Here is an 18,258-nt window from a genome sequence, read left to right as displayed (position 1 = left end):
TGGCGGGCTCGGGAGAGCGGTCCTCCAGCAGGGCTGAGGGACAGCGGGGACAGCGGGGACGGGAGGGACAGATGGGACAGCAGAGACTGCAGGGACTGCAGGGAGAGATGGACAGGAGGGACTGCAGGGGCAGGAAGGACTGGAGGATCCCGAGCCCCCGGCGTGGAAGGTGATGTGGGGACGGGCCCCGCCTGCTCCCCTCAGGAGCTGCGCCCCCGATCCTCCTCGTGTGGGCGGCGTGAGCGCCGAGTGTCAGTGCGAGGTAGCCGATCTTCTCCTTTCTCCTTATGTGTTTATTCCAGAGGGAATGGCCCGAAGTTGTGTCAGGGGAGGTTTAGGTTGGATCTTAGGAAAAGGTTCATTGTCCCAGAGGGTGGTTGGCACTGACCAGGCTCCCCAGGCACCAAGGCTGCCAGAGCTCAAGGAGTGCTTGGACAGTGCTCTCAGGGACACGGTCACATTTGGGGTTGTCCTGTGGGTCCTGTCTGCCTCAGGATATTCTGTGACTCTGTTACTTCTTACCTGGCACTTGTAAGCTAATTTATTAAGCAGCAAATCCACACTTGTCTGAAATCATCCCACATTCCTACACAATCCATCAGTTCCTCACTGTTTCCTTGGTCCCCAAGGGGTTTATTTGTTTTGTTTGTGCCTGTGGGAGTGAGGGACTCCTTGGACCAGCTTCCAGAGACAGCTAGAGATGAAGGACGCTGCTCAGAGTTCCCCTGCAATTCAGCTGAGCATCACAGAATCACAAAATCACAGAAGGGTTTGGGTTGGAAGGGACCTATTTACACTGGGTGTTGATTCCAGTTGCTTCTCTCAATATTCTATGAGTAAAATGCCAGTAAAATTTGACAGTCAACTGTCAAATACATTCAAATAAGTAGTTTCAGTTCTTTGTTTCACACTGTCAGGTGCTGGCAGCTGCAGAGGGTTTTCTTTTGGGCTTTGGTGTTTTTCTAAGTGAGGGTGTAAAGCTGCCAGCATTACATACATGTACCAGCCGTTTCCTTGACTTACTCTTTCCTATATGGATTAGAAATAATATGTGTATTAATGGTCCAGCTAAAATATTTCAGGCATCTCTGTAGTATAATTTTATTTTGTACTATATATATTTTTATATATTTTCACTTTGGCTAAATATAGTATTGATGTAAAGCTGTTGAGAAATGTGCTTCTTGTGGGTACACAATTATTAACCAGCAGAGGGCTGTCATTTGTTACCTTAGAAGACCAGAATTTAGTCCTAAATCTTGCAATTCAATTTTGTGCAATTTTTCTTTCCAAAACATTAGAGTAATATTTAAAAAGTATTCATGCACCCACAAGAAATAACTTGTGTAGGTACAGGATAAATAAAATTTATCTAAAAATGAGCTAAGATATGCAGTTTTTGAGTTGGGAGTAATAGGCCAGGAGAATGATATTGAGGGGAGTGGGTGAATACATTTCTGTATTCAACCATCAAGGTTTGCTTTTAATTTTAAGCATGTTAAAACTTGTGTTATATATGTGTGTGTGTGTGTTTGTAATGAACACCTGGAGTAACTTCAGGAGTTTCATTCCATATAAAATCATAAACACATACAAATTATAGGCTACATTCAAGCTGATGGATGATATGAAATGGTCAGTACAGCCCATTATCAACCTCAGAAAGACATTTACTTGGTGTTTTAAAAAGACATTAACAGACCTATTTATTTCATCATATTAACCCCAAGTGAAAGTCAGGTTAATTGTCTGGTAGTGCAATAGAACAAATCCCTGGAGGGGGGATGACTATTTGCCTCACTCATTATTGGGATCACCAATATTAATATTTATGATACACTTTTGACAATTACTTTTTTTTTAATTTTAATTTTGACAACTTATTAGCCCTTACTGTGCAAGAGAAAAATGCAAAAATCATGACTTAAGTCATTAATCTGCCCTTTTGTGTAATGACAACAGCCTTATCTGAAAACTAGTGACAGTTCCTTTGTGTGATATTAATTAACTTTTGTTACTGATCATGTAAAGAGCTGAGGACTCTCTGTGAGAGGAAAACCAATATTTAGATAAGTTACATAAAACTTATTTTGTATTTAAGTATTTTCAGCTGTGAAAACGTGGTGAGATTTCCTACTCGGTGGATTTTTTTATTGTGTCTTTGATTTCATTTGTTGTTTGGATTTAGAAATACCAATATTTGTCTGTATATATAAACACACATAAGAAATTGAAAAAATGTGTTCCATAATCTGGGAATTTTTTATAATCCATTTTTTAGCCACATATATTCAGGTTCTTAGAAGATCTAGTTCTGAGGGGGGCACTTTCTGTGATTTGCAGTTGGCTGAAATAGATTTTCCTCCAGCAGTCACCATACAGGACATTCTTTATATGTTCAAAAATATTACCCCTGGAAAAGAAAACCTAATTATTCTTCTTCAGTGAAGCTCTCGTAAAAATTAAATCTGACATGTTTTTGCTGGGTTAAAAATGGACTCCAATAAAGGAACTGATGTGGGCTCTGCTCTGATGGATTGGGGACATTAGCAAGGGAAAGGTGAGTTCTCATCCCATACTGGCTCTGCATAGACCAGGAGACCCTGGAATTACTGCCTGCTTCCCATTCCTTCCCCCGAGGGATAACTGCATACAGGTCACAGCAAGTGTGTTTGTTCAAGGTACTTTGTCTTAAGTAAATCAGAACTGAACTTAGCAGCTCTTAATTATTTCCACAGTTTTGTTTTTTGTTTGTTTGTTTGTTTGTTTTTAATTCACAATTACAAAGCTGGGTTTAAAGCTTTAAAGATACATTCACGCAGTTTGTACTTCAGCACCCTGAACAACCTTAATTCTGATTTTCTCCCCCCTCCATTTGTGCATCTTATACAAGTAATCCACATGGCGACTGTGTAGAATATCCCACTTTAATAGTTTATAGATGAAAAAGTTATAAAGTACAATGAGGTTTCTTTATTGTAGCAATATATAACAATGACAGATAGATGAAGTGTTTTAATATGTTACTTAAATTCAAGCCTATCATGCATTTCTAAGGGACATGGTCATATTTACTCAGCTGTATTTAGCTGTTCATGTAATACAAGTAATTTTACAGATTTTCTCCTTTACTATGACCAAAAGAAGAAGCAGTTGATGATGCAATGGGGAATATTTCAACCTGCAAACATTTGCACCATTGTGACCAGTGTAAATTTGTGGTACACTGGCAATGCAGATCTGGTTTTGCAATTTGAGTTGAAGATTTTGTGTTTCCTGACTCTAAGTGAAAAATATTAATGGAAACCAGAATGTTCTGAGTGCTATTAGAAGTGTTGGGGTTTTTTTACCATTTTTTAATACATTAGTTTGGTTATTTTGGTGATATCCCGGGGAAGGATTTTAGAGAGGTAAAATTTCACTGTTTTGTGGAATTTTGCTTTATGCACTTGTAATGGGATGGGATGTACCTGAAAAAAAGCTAAATTGATGTTTAGTGTTTGACATGCAATGTACTCCTGAAAAAATATCTGAGCTGGTTTCTTTCTTGGGATTATGTACCCAGAGAGAATAAAGGCTAGAGCATCTGCAGTAATGACTTTGGGCATAATTTGGACTGGTAGATGTATGCATATTGCATTTACTCATTTTATTCAGCAAATAAATTGAAAATTGATGTTGATTAGGACCAGTAGTGGGATAAGCTCTGGTGTATCAGTGGGCAACCTGCTGCAAGGAAATGACATGAAATGTTTAAAATACTGTGAGCTGCCCATTAACATGTTCATGTGGTACAAATACAGTAAAATAAATTGATAATATTTCATATAAAAGAAATGAAAGCAAGAAATATAATATTCTAAAATCTAAAATAATTTAAAGCTAATGATCAATGATCTCGGAATCCTTGACCCTGTTACCCTCTTTGACCCTCTTATCAGTCTTTTGGAGGCTTGAAAATAAACACCATTGCTAGAATGGAGTTACACATTTTCAGGCTTCCCAAAATTTCTAACAGTAAAATTACAATTAGTTTTAGGCTGAAGAAACTGTTTCCCTTTCCTGTAACAACTGTAGCAATGCTGCCAGCCCTCAGTGCTGCTTCAGCAGCAGTTTGGGAAGCCCAGGCAGAAAACACCACCAAAGAGCTCATCCCCAGAAACATGCTCCAAAAAGAACCTGGAAGATGGGAGAACATGAAGGTTTTTCCTACACAGTGGTTTAATTCCCTGTTCAGTTTTGCACCTTGAAGTCTCAGGCAGTATTACACTTTGTTTGGCTGTCATTTTATTCTGATTTATCTCTGATGCTCTGAAGCAACACTATTACCAGAGATGGTTTCCATAGCAATTACAACTCCCTGAATATGCATGGGATGCTTTCTCATTGTTTCCATTTTCTAGGGTTTTGATTTACCAGATGAATGGTGCAAGTTAACTTTATTAAGGAGCTGCAGGGGGTATTTGTTGATATTTTGGGGGGAAGGGAGCAGCTATCTTAGCCATGGCTTTACTGTGTTTGTCAAAACCATTGTGAATAATTTGGCAATGTTAAAAAATACCATTATCATCTGCCCACATCTGGAGCTGAATAGCAGATGGAAGTGTGCCAGAGCCATTGCAGTTCCCAGGGCAAGGTCTTCCTGCAACCAGACCACAGCTGGAGCTGTGAGTGGTTGGGATGTGTGGACATTTTTAATTTTGCTGGCTGTTCTTCAGAGTGGAGTCAGATGGAGTAAGTGGTGTCACAGCTTGTAAAATCCTTCCCGTTTGTGCACTAACAAAAGAGGACCAAGTGCTTTTGTGATCTCTGTACTCTACTGTGATAGCAAAAGCAAGTACTGACAAGTAGATTCGGTCCAGTTCCTGCTGCCTTTTGCCTGTGAATGATCTATTGACAGGATTTGTGAGTTATGACAAAATTCTCCATTATTTCTACTATCTCTGTATCATTTTGTGAATTATACTTTAGTGATATTGCCACCATTAGTTGATCCACTCAATAACTTTTACAAATCACAAAAGCACACTTATTTTGTAAGTTAAATTCATTCAGCGTTGGGACTTGCCCATTAGTTCACTGGGAAGTTATGAAAACAAGACCAGAAGAGCATGTGTCATACATGGGAACTGTTAGAGTTCTTTAGCAGAAATAAATGTCTGTGTTGACTCTCTCAGACTGTCAGATTTAACTCAGAGGGTGAGTTGTTATTTGCTATTTCCTGGCAGATCTACTGGGGAGCCTCTCTTAGTTCCCCTAGTTCTGATATTTTGTCTTGTCCCTGTCCCAGCCCCTGCTGACACCTGATGTGTGGTTTGTCCTCACCAAAGCAGGGCTGTAAGTTTCTTCTGGAGTTGCCTCTTGCATGTGATCATCTGCAGTTTGTTTTGTCTCAAGTTGTCCCGCAGTCACACAGCCCCAAACGAGCGAGTTCCGCAGATTGTTCGGAGAGGAAGTGTCTGACTCTGGAGCTGCACAGATGGAACGGTGCTGCTTTCACAGGGGATGTGCTACTCACATTTCAAAGGAATACCATGGCAAACATCCTATCTGTAAGCTAAGATTCTCATTGAAGTGTCTGTTCTTGGTACACCAAAATGGTGGCTGAGTGCGGAAGGTGTTTGTTAAGAAATTAACTCAAGCTGTTCAGCTCTTTTCCAAACGTTACTGTGATGGATACACTAAATTTTCTCTGGATTTTTTTAGAAAGTTGTTTTCTCATGAGAAATTTAACAACCACTATTGCCTTAGATCTCTGTAGAATTTCTGCTGAAGTTTGTCAGCACTTTTCAAAGTAACCACTTGCTTTGCATGAGCACTTTAGACGAGAATTTAGAGTTGAATTCTAGATTCTGCCACGAGATGTGGATATGCTTCTGCTGTGGATCCTAAGGAATCAAAGTTAATTGCAGTAATTTACTGCTGAGCTGTGTGGTGCATATAATCAAAATATATAGACTGACAGGAAAATCTCCAGTCAAGCATATTCATTTTAACAAATGAATGGTACAATTTCAGCACCATTAATAACTCATTATGGGTGAGTATTTTTTCTTCTGCTAAGCCTTCTTTGACATGCTCTGAATGTATCAAATCTGTCTTCCCATTTTCTTTGTACTGTTACCAATCACTCTTTCCCCTCTGGAGAGTTTTCATAGAACTTCTCATTCCCTTCCACCCACAATATACAAAAATATTGTATATATAAAAATATGTATAAAATATACCTGAACACTGAATACATTTACCTGTGCAAAACACTGAGTGACCCACCATACATAGATTTAGAAAACTGAAGTTGTAACTCCAAGATACTTTTATAAATCTGTGAAGTGCCTGTTGATCCAGCTTTGGGTTTTTTTGGTTCCTCTAGTAAACACAATACTCCTTAGAAAGGACAGTTACACAACTGCCATAGAGGTGCTCAACCATAATCTAGTTATATTTATTAATTCTTGTACACTGTTGCTTAGTAAGTTAAGCTAAATTAATTAGCTCAGTCTTTAGTATATGAAGCTTTAATTTTGTACCTTTATTTTAATTTTATTTAAATTAAACTCTTGCTGCTTACTTTTGGATAAAATGGTGCAGATGTAACCATCATCATAGGAAAACAGCAAGGAAGGAAAATAGTTATATATATATATATATAAAAGATATTGCTAGAATTCAAAGAGAATGCTGACGCTTTGAATGTGGCAATGTATATTGGGCAGCACTTCTGATTTTGAAATATTTTCAAGAGTTTTAGAAAATATATCTTGATCTAACTTTTTAGCCTTTGAAGCTTTACTACGTGACCTCATTTGCAAATATTCATAATCCTGCAAAAGAGATATCTAATGAGCTTCTTAAAAACCCTTGAACATTGATTAAAGTCCTTTAGAACCCAAAGAATGATACTCCATGCATAATAAAACAAGAGCCTTTATACTAAAACTGCTTACCTGCAAAGGCTTCCAGGCATTTTGCTTTTGATTTCTCTCTGCCCTGAAGCTGAGGGTTGATTTCTCCTGCAGCCAAATCTCCCATTTAGGTTACCAGGGAAATCAGGATTACACTTTTAATGCCTTATTCAAACTACACATGGATTGGAAAAGGAATAGATAAAGAGACGACTGGGAAACAAGCAGATTCAGGTGTTTGTGCCACACGTTGTCCTGTTTTTAACTAGAATGACCTCCCTCATAGGTGGCACTTAATCATCTTTTTCTTTTTTTTCTTTTTTTTCTGAAATAGGAAATAGTAAATTATTTCTAATGTCATGCTTTGATAGCACTTCATTTTTAATGGCATGCACCAAAGTAATGAAAATACATAGGTCAAGGATGATTAAATGTGTGTAATTATGTAGCTTCTAAGCACCATATGCAACACAGAGTGTCACTATAAAGTATTATTTGTAGCAGTTGTAATAGTCAGCAACTCTTTTGTTGCTTGGTTTGTTTTGTAATAAAGCTTTAATACTTTCTCAATATTTATCCTAATTAACATAATTTTTAATCCTCTGCTTTTGGGGAATGAAATAATTGTAGCCCCACTGCAAGACAAATGACTTTGAGTTTCTGGCAGGGTCTCTTGACCCTTTCTTGAAGAGCCCAAGAGAACTTCCAGCTAAAAACTGTACAGTGGAGGGTTTTTGGTGAAGGAATATGTTTTCAATGTCTCTGTGGCTAATCTTGGCAGTTACTGAAGGTTACCAAGCCACACAAAGGTCTTTAGATAGGGGTGCAAAGTGGTTTGAGAGGATCAGCCCGGCATCTCCTGCCTGGGTGTCCCTCTCACAGACAGACCTGTCTGACTGGCACTAATTGCCAACCTTCCTGGCAGGTTCTGCAGCACAGCCAAAGGCTGAGTGGATGAAGATGAACTGTTGCATCCACCCACGGTCACAGGGAGCTGTTCCTTGTCAGGATTGACAGCTCTTGGTGGGGTGTGAACCTTGAAAGGCCTTTTCCTTTGGTTCTTTCTCTTCATCCTTTCTGTAGATTTTGGGTTTCAGTGATTCAGAGAAATACTAATGCTTCTCAGAGAAACAAAAATCACTTCAAGACTTAATAAAAAGAAATCAAGTCAATACTGCTCCTGAAATTTCATACAATAAAGAAGAGTTAGCAGAAGAGAGGAGGTATTTTTTCTTGTCACTCATATCTAGAGGGTTGCTATTTTGACTTCTACCAGGAGGGAGAAATGCCATAATGTTTCTCAGTATGGAAGATGAATTCAGGGGAGTGAAGTGGTGATGAATCATCTCAATAGGGGCATGGAATATCCTTTGTAGGGAAACAATCAAGATGCTATTCTGTTTTTTTCCCCCTTAAGTCCCAGCATGTTAGTTAAAAACACAGGGTTTGGATTATTTTAAGGAAATTTTTCGCTACTGCATTCTTTTTGCCTAAGTGTGTTAATTCAGACAGTCTCTGGCTGTTGTAGTCCAAACCAGTATTTTAATAAGCAGCTGCTTGTGGTTATTGTGTTGACATTCATCATGCAGATCTGGTAGAAGCTCCTATGAGCAATTCCTTACTTTCTCTCTTAGGACTTCTGGCTCTCACACTGAAAATTAATTTAAAATTAATTTAAAAGATGAAAATACTTAGGATCATTTATCCTTTTAATTAAATTAGAAGACTTGAGGGAATGTTTATGGTCATTTTTGAACCCTCACACGTTGCAGTTGTAAATTAATGGGAAATAATTTCCCAGAGTCACTTGTGAGCAGTCCCAGGAGTCACATTACTTGCTGCCTTTTCAGAAAACTTCTGTGGATGTGGGCTGGGAGAATCTGAGGAGTGTTACATCAGACTTTTGAGAGATGCCTTCTGCCCCAAACACAAAGTAGAGTTTGAAACATCAAAATATCTCGTGAAGCCTTGACAATGAGTTATTTGCTGCTGCCTTGGGGAACTGCAGGTTGTAAACCTGTGGTGATAAACATGGTTTAATGTACTCTCCTTAAGTAAAATGTATAATCAAAATTTTCTTGTGGAGAGTAACAATTCTTTGTTAAGAGTAGCAATTTTTTGTTGTGGAGAGTAACCTGGTTTATCTGACAGGGTTGATTTTAATAGCATTGGATTATGCAAACATTATAGATTAGGGTTCTGTGTTACATGAACGGGACAAACTCTGCTGCTCTGCATTTTTGTGTCATCCAAACTGCATTGCAAATACTTCCTGCTAAGAAGGACCACTAGGCTGAAAATCGAACATTTTTAGTACTGATGCATGGTGTGTTCACTGAGGACACTTCTGCAACCTCTCACAGGAGAACAGAAAAAAATTAAATAGCTGGTTCTGCACCACTTGGTACAAACATGAACTGTTCAACCATGAACCTGTTTGGGAGGATGTTATAGGAAAATAAAATGAAGCAGGAGAATGTAAGTAAAAACACTGTGCAGATTGTTCCTGCTCCTGGGGAAGGTGTGTAAACTGCACATGAAAGAAAATTTCTGCAGTAAGTGAAACCTTGGATGGAAAACCACCTAAGGCTAAATCATTACCAAAGGCAGAGGTTGAACTGAGCCGTGACGTTACACGAGGAATCTCATCCTCCACAAAATGGAGCTGTGTGATTTCTGCTTGTGGAAACAATTCAGTCTGTTAGTAAATGATTCTTTGATTCTGTACAAGGACAGGAGAATCACAGTGATCTATCATTGCTTTCTTACTCAGATGCTAAGGAACTGCTGCAATTTAATTCTAGATGGTCGTGTGGGTGCTAAAAATATTGAATTCGACATGAAAGCCTCTGAATCTAGAAGAAAAGCTGTATTAAAAAGAAAAGAAGAAAAAGAAATCCTTCACCTTTCTCTGTGAAGATCACAGTGATTTGCTTACTGTGTGAGGTCCTGTCAGCTTTTCTTTATTTACTCACTTTGATGATGACTGCAATGTAGATTTCTTTGAAATGGTTTCTTATTATTTATGCTCTGCAACATCTGAATGAGGGAGGGATCTGACTGCTTAAATGATAATTCAAACAAGTATTTTGAGTAACATTGATGGACCTCCAGTTCTGGAGTGTTTATTAGGTCTGAGCAGATGTAAGTTAAGTACTTCATCAGCAGAATGGAATACTGTCTTTGAAAGCAGTGACTGGAAAAGATCAAGGATTCATAGTAGTAGAAAAATAACAGAACATGAGGTCCTGGTGGGATGCCTTTGCATAAAAAAGTGATGTGATCCTTTTCCTGAATAAGCAGAGAAACTAAACAGGAGTAAGGACCAGAGGGAGCTTGTTTTCCCTTGGTATGTGCCATTGGTGCAACTGGCTGAGGAGACCAGAGGGAAACACAGCATATCCATAACTTCCAGAGCCAGGGACTGGCATCAGCAGGACTGGACAGAACCAAGGAACTGGTGTCACTGGGACTCTCTCAGTTAATGTGGGCTGAGAATCACCAGACAAAGACCTGGAAAGGTCAAAGAGTTCTTTCACAACATTCCAAGAATTCTAAAAGATTCGAGTTCCTGAGGTGTTATCCTGGGATGTGTCCCCAAAAACCCCAAGCCAGCTGTGCCCTTACCACCAGGGCCAGCAAAGGGTGGCATTGCCTGTGGGCTCCTGGAGCAAGTGCTGGCAGGAGGGAGCACTCGGGAGCAGCCCGCAGTGCTGGGCTGCTGGAAGGGACACTGGAGGCTGCACACAGCAACTTGTCTGCACCATTCCAAACCACAGTCAAGTGATGGGTTAGGATCTGTTCCTGGTTTTTATTGGCTTGGATTCCAGTGGGTGAGTGATTACAAACACTCTGCAAACTTTAAAGAATTCCTCTGGTTACAGTGGATATGCTGAAGCTTGGTTTCAAGTGAGATTATGTCCAATCAGACTACAACTTCCTTCTTCATTCACTTTTTATTGCTAAATCCTAACTTCTCCACTGATTCCAAAATTTACTGCCAACCTCTCCTCTGTTCTCCAGCTTATGGCTGGCAGGGAAAAGAAGACCTGTGATTGCTTCCAAATTACACAAGTGGATTGTGTGGCTGATACACACAATGAGTGACTGGTGGGGATGTCAGGCATAATAGATAATTGCTGAGCTTACACAGCAATATTTGCCTCACTGGGAAGACTCATGTCAGTCTTTATCTCCTACTCAACTGTCAGTTCTCATGGAAACTTGTTGGAACTTCATATTTTTGAGACCAGGTCCTTTTGTCAAATTTGATCAAAATTAGCCAATTCATTCAAAAACTTGGGAGGGAGGGGATGAGAAGTGACAGGCTGGTAGTGCATCTGTGTAAATTATTTCCTTGCACAACTAGCACGGAAAGCAAAGTTTCCTAATTTTCAAACTAGGCAGTCAGAGTTCAGGACCCTGCATTTAACTGAGCTTGCACATCATCATGTGGCCTTTTGAGGTGTAGAAGTCATTAGTCTGTAAAAGCAACCTTACATTTGAAGAAGCCATAAGAGACAATCCTGTGATCTTGTGGTAGAAAAACAGATTTGGGCTTGGTAGAGATTTTAACTTCAACAGTATCTGTGGAGAAAGATGATTATGCATGTCCTGTCATTAAATCATATATATGAAAGGATGGAAACTCTGCAATATGATTCTTCCACTCTTTCTGAGGGTAGGAAACATAGGAACCTGCTTGGTTCAGACCTACTTGAAAGATTTGCAGAAATGAATAATTCACATCAGTAATGTGAGTTGAATTGCATCCCATGAGGGAAAGCATGAAAAGAAAAAGGCAGGCAGTACCAGTCAAGCTTTACTTTTGTGCCACCAATAAACAAGACTTTAAATGGAACACAAAAGCAGTGAAGTGTGTGAAATTCATAATTTGTAAAGGAGGCATGTAATAACAGGGAGAGCTTCTGAAGTAACTTAAGAACCAAATGAAGGTGCTTTATTTGCAGGTAAGTATAGTGCAACCTACACACTTCAATCAAGCCAACAGTAGGCTTTAGTAAGAGATAATAAAGTGTGAAAGGTGGCTTTGTGAGGAGGATGAAGAGATGCATGTACTTGCTGCTTGTATTTGTGTATCCAGTAAACACACCAAAATAGACACCCTGTGTTGCCTGGCACTGGGGAACCCAAACATGTTGTTAGCCAGGGGCTCAGTGCAAGCTGAATTTGCATTTTGGATATGCTGAAGTCAAGGTTCATGGGTAGGAAATACCAGCTCTGACAATGTGGCTAAGGCAAATATACCTGTAGGTGCTTTGCAGGTATGTTGGCTGTTGTCAGGCTGTATAATTGAAGGAGGCAAAGTGCTTGAAAGTGGTGTATTGGAATGTAATGCTTTATGTAGCCAGAATGAAGTATCTTGCTTATTCACTTGTAAATGAAAATTCATTGGGGGATTCTGATGTAGAATTCCCATACTTTTGAGGTCTGATGGTATGTTCCTATGTGGAGCTAAATATTTTAGTCTCTCTGGCCTATTTCAGCTTGTTCACATGCAGATTATTCCTGAAATTCTGTAGGAACAGAGGCGAAGAGCTCCTAGTGTGAATGCAGATAATTTGTAATAACTCCCTATCCAAGACAAGATGAAATGAATTCCTAATCAGTTTAGGGCAAGTCTTATGTGTTGTGGAACAACGTTTTTCTGCAGCCAGGCTCCACCTGCAATCAAACCATAGCTGAGCAGTGCCTTCTGTGCTCTTTGTAGGCTCCCCAGGGATCTCTGCTCTCACTGAGTAACACACACTTTGTATGTCTGCTACTCTTTTACTCCAAAGGTAACATTAGAGAAAATGTTGTGACATAAAAAGAGTCTGTGGTTTTCTAAGTCACTTCTTCCAGGAGTTTGAGGGAGCTTTTGCCTGGAGCATGATTATTTTATTATTTTCTTTTTCTTTTTATTTTTCTTTTTTTTTTTTTAATTTAATGTATTTGATTTACAATATTCTACCCAGTGGGCATTGAGGTTGGATAACTATTCTTAACATCAGTTGCAATGAGAATGTCTGGATTGGGGTAAATACCAGAGGGAGAAGGGAGCATTGAGAGAGAATAAAACGGCACCTTTTTAATCATTACCTATATTCTAGAGAATGTCCCTCTATTTCCAGAATTTACTCATCTTTCACACTTTAGAGAAACTCTTTAGAATCCACGTAGTGCATGAGGTCTGTCCCCTTCTGCAAAGCTGTAAAATGTACATTCCTTGATCAGCTTGGTGGCTGAGCCCTTGATGTGCCCCAAACCACGTGTGGGTACAACGAGGCCATAAGGGAATGTGTCAGCTTGGAATGGAATGTCCAGGACCAGGGCTGTGTCTCTGGGAATCACTGTGGGGTTGTGTTAACACTGCAGGCTCATGCAGGTTTTACTTTGAGTAAATGTAAAAATGCTTCAAAGTCCGTCCTTTATAGATCAGGTTGGCAGGAGAATCTGCTGCAGGGTCAGTGAGCTTTGGGCTGGGATTCACAGATGTGCTTTCTCATCTGCATTATCCTCTCGTGCAGTGAGTGTTGCTGTGTTCCCCTTTCTTTGAAATGAAATGCCTGTTGTGTAGAGCTTAGATATTTTGAAAAGCATAATTAATTGTCACCAAAAGAATATCTGACTGTTTGTGAGGTGCAATCCCCGCTCAGCAGTACCTGTTTGCCTCTTCACTCAGCATGAACTGGAGCTTTGTCTTCTTTCCTTGCTTTCTGTGTTTTATCCTCCTCTTTGTAGAAATGCAAACGCTCAGTCTCAGAGATCCAGCTGAAATCCAGATCAGGATCTCCTCACAAATAGACAAATGATGGCCCTGGGGTATAGAACAGGAGAGAGAATAGGAGGAAAAAGGAGCACAGGAAATACTTTACTCAGATAATATGTTTACCAAACAAGAGATGCAGGTCTATAAAACTAAAGGAAAAGAAAAAAACATGCACAGGCTGTCTCCTACAGGCATTCCAGCTGTAGATTATGATAAACTCTTCTCTGAATTTTTACATGTGCCCTCATTTTTTGAACTATAGCAATGGCACAGGAAACACTTGACAAGCTATTTCTGTTAAGAGACATTATTTTAATCCAGAAATAGAAAATAGCACATGCACAAAATTCTGGTACTTCTAGGTATATCTTGGTAAGAACTTATGTGGAGGTCAATATTTTAAATAACAAGTACTTTAAAGCACTCCTGGCAGACTCTTTGTAGACAGTTAAAGAGGAAAGAACAACATACAGACATCAGCACAGAGCACTCAGCTAATAAGAAGAGAAAATGAAGTCAAGAATACTACTATATATTTCTTTGTCTTTGCTACATGAAAGGATTTTCCTGCCCTGAGTGCTGCACATTCTGACATCAGTGTGATGAGTTTATGTGGCGGGTTTGTTTTGGGCACTGTGTGGCTCCTGTGTGTGAAGGAAGCACAAGTGTCTGCACAAACAATGGAAACCGAGGGAATTATTTCCAGGCTGCCTAAAAAGGAGGTGCTTTTGCAGCTGAGTGTATTTTTGTATGTTTTCAACCGCTGTAAGGAGAAAGGTGCCATCCATATTTATGCTTCATTAAATAAGCATAAGGAGACCTGAAAAATAAAAAGGAAAACTGCAACTTTCTTCCTTGGCAGCATGAAGGGAGGTGTCAGTGAGGGATGCACTGTTTAAATTGTGCCACCCTGAAATGGGGATCAGGAACAAAGCAGGTGAATAGAGCCTGTTTCAGATTCCAGAAGAAGAAAAATCTCAATTATTCTAAGTCAACAAATACCAAATTGTTTTCTCTGTGGTTCTGAATTCTGACATGAAGAATTAAAACCACGAGCTACTAGGTTGGTTTGGTATTTCCAGTACTTCAGAAAATGGAATAATTGATTGTTTCTTCATTTCTGCAATTGGGAGCTTTTTAAAAGGCTGGCTCTAGAATCTCTGTTTTTTGTCTTACTTTATAAATACTGTTGCTAAAAATGTTTGCAGTGACACCAAGGCATGGGCAATGCTCCTTATTACATCCTATCACAAATAATATTCTAATTTTTTTTCTGATTCCATCACACACATTTTCCTGTGACTTTCAGTTCTTTAAATAAGATGAAAATTCAGAAAGGACGTGCCTGAATTTTATAATTTATAGGGTAAAAATATTACTACTATCTATTTGTGCTAGAAAGAATATTTTCCTCACACATAGAAAGAAACTGCCATGATGGTCACTATTGGTGTTCCTTCCTGGTGAGTTCCTCTCTTTACAGGAGTGTGTGATTGTTGTTTCTAAACTTATTCCTTCCTTACTTGATTTAGAACTTGGGTCTCTGCAGAGTATCAGAACAGAAGCTGATGGAACAGGTAGACTGATAAACAGCATTTTCCACCCTTCTGCATTAGAATACCTTTTGTATGAAACATTGTAGTGTAGAAGCTGCAAGAAAAGTTGTTTAGAACAAAACATGAAGAACTGAGATACACAGGAATGTGTTTGTACTTTGGGGTTAACTGTAATGTGGTTTTGTTTGAAAATTCCTTTTGTCTTCAGTATTCTATTCTGATAACATCAGAATGCAGATCATTTGGAAATTCATAAAATGCTTATATTTGTAACAGGTTTGGGAAAAAGAATGCACAAAACCCAAAAGAACTGTCTCCCCCCCAAAACCAACAATCTTCACCCAACCAAGTTCCTCAAAAATCACAGTACAGTGTTGTCGTGGTGACAAGTGTTTACCTTTTCCTTTTCATCTGTATAGATTCTATATTTTTGCTTGACAGCCAATTTTAGGATAAGCTAACCATTTTTTTTTCTTTTTGACAGCCTTCCTATACGAAGGGAATGACTTTTATTGAGAATGCTTTCAATGTATTTGGAATGTTGGAATGGGGATACACTGCCAGCAGCAGTGTGGTGATGTACAGAATGGAAGGGAACATTGGAAGCTTCCACTGATGCAGCTGTTGGAAGTACAGCTCCCAGCTGGCCACAGAGCAGACTGCTCCAGGTGAGATTTTTCTGGTTTCTGATCTGTCCTTCTCTGATCCTCCTGCTTCTTCCTTCCTTCCTGTTCCACCAGAGCACCAAACCTTTCCCTCCTACCATGTTCTGTTACTCTTCCTTGTCAACTTTTATTCCCTTTTCCTTTCTAGTGTCCATCCTCTGCTTCTCCCGCTGCAGGGAAGTTGGAGGAAGTGGAAACTTTTCAGCTTTAGTAACTGTCCCGAAATGGTCCTGGTTAAATCAACCTGAGCTCCATAATGGAGCAGCTGCTTCACTGGTGACAAGCTGTGTCTCCTTACAGGGGTCTGTGAAAGGCACAATTCTCCACATTCCCTGGCAGTCCTAACTTAGCTACTCTGGCAGCCTTTGTTATTTTACTGCTTTGCAACACATTTACTGCATATTGGGATGCTTCAGCACCTTAATAATAATAACTAGAAGCTATACAATATATGTAATAAGTATATAGGCTTGAAAAGGAAAGTAGCCTTGAGATGTGTTTGAGTGGCATTTTTGTGCTGCTGAACTTCCTTGGAATGTTGTGCACAGTGCATGAAGCATCAGCTTCCCAGACATTGGTGTCAACTTAACTTCAAAATTTCTTTCAAATGAACTTTTTGTGGTATTCATGTTATTGTCACAGAAAGATATCAGCTCTTTGTAGAAATGAGGAAATCCTCCAGGGAGCCACCTTCTCGCTGTGCAGTTTCCTTTGCAGAATGATGATCCCATGAAAAACAAAAGTTTCAGTTGCTATAATAACTGAATTGTAGATGGCCATAACACTGTTTATCAGGTGCTGTATGTTTAGATCTAAATTGCTCAGATTACGTTATTCTTTCAGTCATGATAATGCTCTTTTATTTTCATTAAAAACATAAACACTTTTTCATAAAAAAGAAAGAAAATGGGTAGTTATAGCTAATATGAATTACCAATGTCATGTGTGCTTGAATGTTATACATATCTAAGCAGCTTGTATTAGGAAATTAGAATTCAGTAGTTAACTGGCTAAGTAATGGGGAAACCTTGCACTAGGAGGTTATATCAACTTCTTAAATTTGTGTTTCCCTGCCAACATCATTTGAAAGGACAAAATCCTTGTGCTGTCTGCTGTGATAAAGGGCAATACTTTGTGACATGTCAAAAAGGGTTATTTAAAAAATAAGAAGTGGCTTTTATGCTGCCTTTTTCTTCTCTCATTAGCAGGACCAGGTCCAGGAATATAGATGGAAGCATTTTAAGTAGAACTTAGAGTAATCTGGAATTGCTGTGAATGTGACCTCTTTCCTCTCTTCTTTTCCAATACCCCATATCTTACTGTATCCTGAGCTATTCCAGGAGCTCCAGCAATGAACAACATGCATGAGGTGCCCCATACTGGGAGAAAAATTCACCTGCCAGCTTGGAGTAGGAGGGGTGCATGTTCAAGAAGGCAGCTGTAGCCAACTCCTGCTCTGTACAACTGCCTTTAACTTTGCCTTTCACTGCAGTACCTTTTCATGATCTGAGTTTCCCAGAGAGCTCAGCTCTGTGGTTTGGAGTGATCGAGGTACATTTGCCTTTGTATTTCTGCACTGGGGACACCCCAGTGGGACCCAGCTCCAGCCCGGGGCAGTTATGGCAACTTAAGTCTTCTCCCCGTTCCCAGGCAAGCTGAAATGCCTGTCTTAGAGAACCAGGGTGTTTATTTTCCCTCACGTGATGACAAATATGTGCATATTTGTAATCTAACCCTATAGTCACTTCCAAATACACTCCACAGTGTGTCACAAACATCCCCTCTCTGGAAAACAAGGGTCTGAGGAACCTCACAGAAGCTGCTGGCAAACACCAAAAGTTTATGAAAGGCTCTGTGAGTTGTTCTCATTGGTTCTTCCCAGGCAGGAGAATGGCACATCTTATGTTAATTATAAAAAGATCCCTATAGTATCTGCCAACATATTACAAGCTGCCATCTATACCATTATTTGGAGGGTTCTTTCCCAAATTAAAAAATGTCACCTCTTTTTTTTTTTTTTTTTATACATTGTTATCTATTCCTTGGATGTGATGACTTTTATATGTGAATTTATTTATTTAGATGGTATTTTCCTTCTTGATAGATCTCATACTTTGTTTCAACATCTGCTAAGAAGAGAACCAGATGCTGACAACATTGTACCTAGTGAGGCATTGTCTGTTCTCACCATTTCAGCTTCATGATCTCAGAAGTCTCTTGAGATGCTTTTTTCCAGTTGTTCCTTTGACAGTTAATTAGAAAATAATAGACAAAGCTCATATAAGTCTGACTTTTTAATAAAGCATATTTTATCTCTTCAGTAGGCATCCTTTCTATATCAGACTATAATTTCCATTGTT

The sequence above is a fragment of the Myiozetetes cayanensis genome, unplaced genomic scaffold (genome assembly GCF_022539395.1).
Source record: "Myiozetetes cayanensis isolate MyiCay16 unplaced genomic scaffold, myiCay2020 scf20-37, whole genome shotgun sequence".
NCBI classification, from domain to species: domain Eukaryota; kingdom Metazoa; phylum Chordata; class Aves; order Passeriformes; family Tyrannidae; genus Myiozetetes; species Myiozetetes cayanensis.
Note: the sequence above shows the minus strand (reverse complement) of the source record.